Here is a 7,231-nt window from a genome sequence, read left to right on the forward strand (position 1 = left end):
TCATTTCTACTTTAGAGATAAAGAAACTGAAATGCAAACACATTGAGTAGTTGCTTTTAGATCAATTATGGTGAGCAGTGGTAAGGTCCTGTCCAAGTCAAACACAGCCTATAAAGTGACAGCTAGGAAGACTGTATACCAACACCAATACCCCTGAAGACCATGGCTGTTTCTTGCTAAGCTGGGCATTAGAGAGATTTCTGATCCTCAGTTACTTTATGAGTAACTGAATGTGATAGTTTAAGTGTTGAGCCCTGAGCAGAATGCCTGGTTCATACTAAATTTGCAATAATAGTTAATTTTATATTTGATATAAGATTTTAGTATATAATATTATAAATATTACTTTATAATAAAATATAATTGATATGATATAATAAAATATTAGTTAATAAAATATTCTTATATTTACATTATTCTTCTAAAAAATAACCATTGAAAGTTTCACATTGTGGCAGGTACCACATGGGTCGTTTGTGGTAAAGTATGTAGAATTTGCAGGTCACCCAGAATAAACAGCAATAATTTTTTATGTAATAAGTATGTTTAGTATAAATTTTATGAGCAAAAAAATTTAATAAAAGGAAATAGAAAAACCAAATCAGTTATCACTTAGGGCAATAAAAATTTAAAGAAATAGCACTAATTACATTTGTAAGCTTCTAAATTCTAAAGGTTATTGGTATCTAGCCTTCCTTGAAGACCATTGCAACATTAACTAATCCTGGTAGTGTTTTACACTCCCAACAGTGATGATTCTAGAATTTTCCCTCTGCTTTTTTAAGACTTTCTTCCTCTACTCCAGTGCACACAGCATTTTAACCTTTAATGTTGGCATTAGCCACCATCAGGGAACATTTTAAGGATGTTTCTAGGGGAATAAAGACCAAAATAATTCCTTCTTATATATGGATCATGCATCAGTTAGGTTTGGCTGTACAGCCAAATACCCCAATACTTAAGGGTTTAATATATAGCCATGTATTTCACTCACCGTTCTTCCTGCTTGCTCTTTTGGTCTAGGCTAGAAGGGGATTAGCTAATCTCAGTTTGAATTGCCACACTACACTCAAATGGATGCTTTGGTAGCCTGTTTCAACTCTCCCAGTGCCTGTGTCAGTAAAAAGCAGAATCATCCATATGTGGCTCTTTTGGGGCTGGTGTGACCGGAGTCTCTCTTGCAGAATTTCAAAAACAATTAATGTATTTCCCCGGCACTTCTTTCTCAAGACTTCTTACCTCTGAGGTTGAGTCAGTGACTTCTGCCCTGGATCAGACACATACCCAGACCCCCGCCCCATAAGGGTGTGCCTAGTACATAACTATTTCTCCCCAGTAGCACATTCTCTTCCTTTATAATTCCTTTTTTCTCCCCCCTCAAGCCAGCTATGGTGCTACACACCTTTAATCCCAGTACTCAAGAGGCAGAGACTGGCAGATCTCTGTAAGTTCAAGGCAATTCTGGTCTACATAGCTAGTTCCAGGCCAAACATTGCTACACAGTGAGACCCTGTCTCAAAAAAAAAAAAAAAAAAAAAAAAAAATTTGTTTTCTCTGTGCCCTGAAATAAAGAGAGTCTTCTCCTCTTGATGGAAAGAACTATAAAGTCACATTGCAACAGTCTGGATGCTGAGAGGGAAAGAAATTGTGGCTGTTTTGTAATCACCCACAGGCCTGGCTTTGTGGATCCTATGTGTGTCATTCTGTCCCTGATCACCAGGCAGCACAGAATGTTGCTACGTTAAAGAGAGCAGGGCAACTCTTTCTAATACGCCTTTTTTTTTCTACTTAAAACAAAATGTTCCTGGATGTCAGTAATTCTCAACCTAAAATAGCTGCCTCAGCCTCAGTCAAACAGCCTTTAAGCTCTTTAGAATGCATTCATCACAGAATGGAGAAGTGACAGACACACTCTTAAGAGGAACTCCCAAGACCAAAATATCATCTGTCACTTCCGACAGAAGATGGCATGTATGCAGGGAGGGGGAGATGGAAACTGGAGCAGACCCCCTGGAGAAGACTGCTCATGGTCATCGCTCACTGTGTGGTGCAGAAGCACAGTGGGGCACCAAGGATTTTGCAGAAAATATGAAGAATATAGACCCCCATTCTGGGAAAGCCTGCCCTAATGAGTTCCACTGCTTAAAGTAAGTCATGGACAGAGCATGATTGATGGCAGGATAGAACCCCTAACTGAATAGAGCTGAAAATGATGCTGGGCTCCCCTCCCCAAACCTGAGAGCTGCTGGGCCATTAGCAGACAGCTACATTCCCAGTGGGGGAAGGAAAGGTTAAGGAGAGAAACAGCCAGTGACCAAACCCAAATGATCTGTGCTTTTCAGCTTCTGAGAGGCATCCTGACTTGTCATCCTCACATTCCCTAGACTCAGGCACAGAGCTCTGTGCTTTCAATTTCTGCAGATTCTATTAGCTCTGCCTCTGTCCCTCCATCCCATCACCAGGTCATTGCCTGAGTTCATGCCCTACTGCTGTAGCTCAGACTCTAACTGAGCTTCCTGTCTCTAGGCTTACCTCCTTTCTGTCAGTCCTGCCCACGTTGTAAAATGCAATCCAGGCATGTCACTGCCACTATCTCCTTTAGTTTCACAGAGCTCTCAGAATCAAGTTCACGTATTTTGGTATGCCCCCTCCCATGTCCTTGTTCTCCACATCTTCACCCAGAGCTCTCTTCTTACTCCAGGCCCCTCCACACAGCTCCAAAACAGTCATTAGAAACTACTTGTGGTTCCTTAAAATCTGACTTGCTGGTTTAGGTATTCAAGTCCTTGTATATTTTTTTCCTTCTTCCAGGAAAATGCTGCCCCAACCCCCACGCCATCCAAGACTTACTCATCTTTCTAAATTCAGTTCAAGCACCACCTCTTCCAAGAAACCTTTCTTAAGCATCCTAATCCAATATAGAGGCTCCTCCTCTGTGCTCCTCTCAGGGCCTTGCTATCTCTCTCATGGCTTTGCCACATTGTGCTGAAATGCGTGCTCTGTGGCCTGTCTCTGGGTGGTTGCATTTTATTCAATTCTCTGAGTATTAAATAAAAGATAGTTCATGAAAGGATGGATGGATGAATAGGGGCAGTTATCTGCACTTGACTCTTTTTGGATATTATGTGGTCCTATGCTCTCTCTTGAAAGCTACAGGTAATTTATTATAGCTGGCAACTCTACCTCTTAGGTTCATCCCGTACATTCTGCGTCACACTTAGGCACATGGCCAGACCTGCCTTTGACAAGTTACTTCTAAATTGTTTCTTTATGCTTTTTCCTTCCAAACTCTTATTCTTCCAAAACTTTGAGGGAGAGAGAATTTGACAGGAAATACATATATTTTTAATAGAGAACAGCTTAAAGTAATAATATCTGATAATTACATAATAATTTATATCTTGGGAGATTCTCCCCTTCATCATCTTCATCTGTATAACAACTGCTGCGAGGTAAGCCACACAGGCACTCTCATTTCATAGTATAACCAAGAATACTTAAGGTTTTACAAGCTTTGAAACTTGATGGAATCATGTAGGGTAATAAAAAGTAAAATGCCAACTTCTCTGTTTTTAATTTTTTCATTTCAATTTTCAAAAGATTGCTCTTAGGTGGAATAAGAAAACCTTAAATGTAAGAGGAAAGCAATCCTAATTATAGAGATAGACCATAGCAAAGGTACTTCTCTAACTCAATCAAATAACACTATTTAAAGTGCCACTCCTGGGCTGGAGAGGTGGCTCAGCGGTTAAGAGCACTGACTGCTCTTGTAGAGGACCTGGGTTTGATTCCTGGCACCCACACAGTGGCTACGAAGCATCCTTAACTCCAGTTCCAGGGGAATCCAAAGCCCTCCTCTGTCCTCCGTGGCATTGCATAACACGGGTACACTCACATACATGTAGGCAATACACTCTTACACATAAAATAAAAATAATAAAATAGTATATATACATAAAGTGCCACTCCCTTCCTCCCTGACCCACTCCTATGACTGACCAAAGTTGGTTAGAGGTAGCATAGGAATAGCATCTGGTTTCTTTGATTACATATCTAGAAATAATTATTCTATAATCAATGTTCATGAAGTGGGAGAGTTTGGGAATTCTTTGCATAAATATGCTGATAAGGCTCAATCTTGACTAATGACCTGAGCACCATGAGCATCAAAAACAGCTTCTATCCACAAATGGGCTTCTCTAGGATCTGTATAGATATGTATCTTCATGATATGGTAACCTGCACTACAGATCTTCTGGAAGACCACCCTGCTGCTCAGGACAAGTGTGTGTGCAGTTCTAGCTGGACTGTAAAGAAGTAAGTAGAGGACAAAGAGAAGAAACAGAAAGATGAAACTCTAAGAAGAGTAGTTCTATGGAGTTGCAGACTGTAATCACCTTACTTGTGTACACACACACACACACATACACACACACATGTATATGTGTATTCGGCTGCATGATTATGCAAAAGCAGTCAACATGCACATGATCTTGACAGTATATACCTAAATATTACACCTAGGCACCTTGGCTGTTTCACTCTAGTTATTGAGATAATTGCAGCTGATGTCTCAAGCACAACTAATACTAATTATCTTGATGTTAAACTCTCCTTTCTAGGTCCCCTTCATTCTCAGGCAGATTCTCTGCTATTTCCTGTACACCACGGACAGTGTAGCATGCATCCTCATTTTTCAGTGGTTTCAATTCCTGGTCCCATGCTCTTCAGAATGTTTTTTGTACTTTTCCATTTATTATCACAGCTAGGTAATAGAGCTAAGAGAAATCAAAGTAGATTACCTGAAGGACAAATTGATTCTTTACACAAGAGAAACCAAACTTTTAGTTACTACTGCCAAGATCATGTTTCTTCTTGCATGTCGATAGTTAACCATGAAGAATTCTATGTCTGCAGATGATAACCATAATTCTACTTCAACAGGGCTCTTGCATTATCAGTTAATGAAAATGTGTCCTATCTGGGGACAAAGATTTCATCCTACAGATCCCAGAGTGAAGATAATTGGGGTGCTCCTCCTTTCCCCATCCATTCCCAGACTCACACACTGTTGCCAGTTGGGAACACAACACCATATAAGGCTCTTGATTACTATATAGTGGATCCCTTGTGTGATGTGATAATATATAAGAATCTATACCAGTGGATCAAACACTGGAAAGTCTCTGGTGGTGGTGGAGCCTGAGATCCTGTAGTCAGAAAAGGAAAATCTAATCTTTCCTTAATGATTTTCCCCCATCCAGGGTGGACTGAACACAGTTTAGTCAGTTTTTCATCAAGCGTTCAGTTGGTCTTCTTAGGCAGTAGTAACACATTGGGGGCTAAGTCTTGGTTTTCACTGAAGGTAGTTTGTGGTGGCAGTAACTCTATCAGCCTTGAAAAGTGGAAGTCCATGCATAACCTTTCAGGTCCATGTATAGTCTTCTTCCTTGATACTGTGATAACTTCACTGTGTGGCCATTGGGTCAGTGTTGCAATGGCCAGTGGACAAAGCTGGTTGACATAACCTAACCAAGTTATCTTGTCCCATTGGTTATTTAGAATCTATTCAACAATGAATGTACTTTGTTAGGTATTAACAAGTGATTACTTTCTGTTTTAACCATTTAAAAATATTGTATTTATTATTTTTATTTTATATGTATGAGTATATTGCTCGCATGTGTGTAAGTGCACCTTTGTCGTGCAATGCCTCTGGATGTCAGAAGATGGCATCAGATTCCCCCTGGAACTGGAGTTACAGATGGTTATTAGCCACCATGTGGGTGCTGGGAATCGAACCATTTTTAAAATTTTTATTTCTCAGTATACATTTTAATTGAATTTTGTGCATTTCATACAATACATCTTAATCATATATAACTCCCACCCTATCTGTACTACCCCGTAGCCTGCTCTCTGGATTTCATGTATTCTGTCATACATGTTAAGGCCTGTTGAGTCAAGTTTCTTGGTGTGAGTTCATCCACTGAATCCTGCAACCTATCTAGCATCTCTCCCTTAAAGAAAATCAACTATCCCTCACCCAGCAGTGATCAGCTGCCAAAAGTTCCTCAGTTCAGGATGGGGCCTCCTGCCCATTTCCCCAGTTCTATGCTGTTTTTTTTCTGATTGAGTTTTTATGGAACTTATACATGTCATCATTGTAGTAAATTTATATTTACAACAAGACAAGTATACCATACACCGCTCATCAAAGAAGTTTCTTTTTGCAACAAACGGGGGTTATTAGAGTTCCACAACTGGACACACACAGAATGTATGTTTGAGAGATGTCCATCCCTAAGTGACACATCTAAAGTGGAACTTCAATACCTAAGGTTCAAGGAACATAGTGGAACAGGGGAAAGAGAGAATACTAACACATCCCTCAACTCTCAACAGTGAATCTTTCTATACAACAGAGTGTGATGCACACAGAAGGCCACAACTGGCCAGCTTTTAGAGAAAAAGAGACTGCAGAGTGCTTTTCCCTGGATAGGACTCCTATATTAAACCTCACCCACCCATGGCTCAGGGACCATTACAGAAGAAGTGGGGTAAGATTATAAGAGCCAGAGTTGGTGCATGAACATAAGCAAACAGATGTTTCCGGGCCCCCGGGAACTTGCTCATATGACTTACAACAATGATGACAGCATGCACAAAACCCATGCCAACTCAATCGTACAAAAATCCAGCATAGAACAGGGAAAATGGGCAGCAGGCCCTAACACTAGCTGAAGAATTATTGGTAACCAATTATTGCTGGGTGAGAGAAAGCAGATCCTCTTTAAGGAAGTGACTCTAGATAGGTTGGCTAGACCTCAGTGGATGAACTTGCAAAGAGGGACATTTGGGTACAAATGCTTGACCAGATAGGCCTTAACATATAGGACAGAATGCATGAAATCTGGTGGGCATGAATGGGGGGTGTCTAAATTTGATTAAGATCTACTATATGAAATGCACAAAAACTCAATAAAAAGTTTTTTAAAGTCTTGAAATTTTGTTTTCACTTTCACATACCTTACCTGTAATACCTCAATCCCTCAGTTTGTTTGTTCTCTATCTACTAATATTATTTCATTTCAGACTCCTAATCAGTCATCCAGGTCATTCTCAATCTTTTGAATCCATATAAGTCAATCAGTCAATCATGGGTAATTTCTCTTTTTTTTTTTTTTTTTTTTTTTTTTTTTTTTTAAAAAAAAAAAAAAAAAAAAAAAAA

The 7,231-nt window shown here is 39.7% G+C and overlaps 1 long non-coding RNA gene across 1 annotated transcript in view; it reads right to left on the bottom strand.

Moving 5' to 3' along the window:
* The window catches only part of LOC115068972, a 27,671-nt gene extending 24,975 nt beyond the window's left edge, over window positions 1–2,696 (bottom strand). The window contains exon 1 of the long non-coding RNA XR_003848328.1: window positions 2,533–2,696. This is a non-coding gene — a long non-coding RNA (uncharacterized LOC115068972). The remainder of the gene's footprint in view (window positions 1–2,532) is intronic.
* Between the last annotated feature and the right edge of the window lie 4,535 nt (window positions 2,697–7,231).

This window comes from Nannospalax galili, unplaced genomic scaffold, assembly GCF_000622305.1.
Source record: "Nannospalax galili isolate Female #2095 unplaced genomic scaffold, S.galili_v1.0 scaffold429, whole genome shotgun sequence".
Lineage (NCBI taxonomy): Eukaryota > Metazoa > Chordata > Mammalia > Rodentia > Spalacidae > Nannospalax > Nannospalax galili.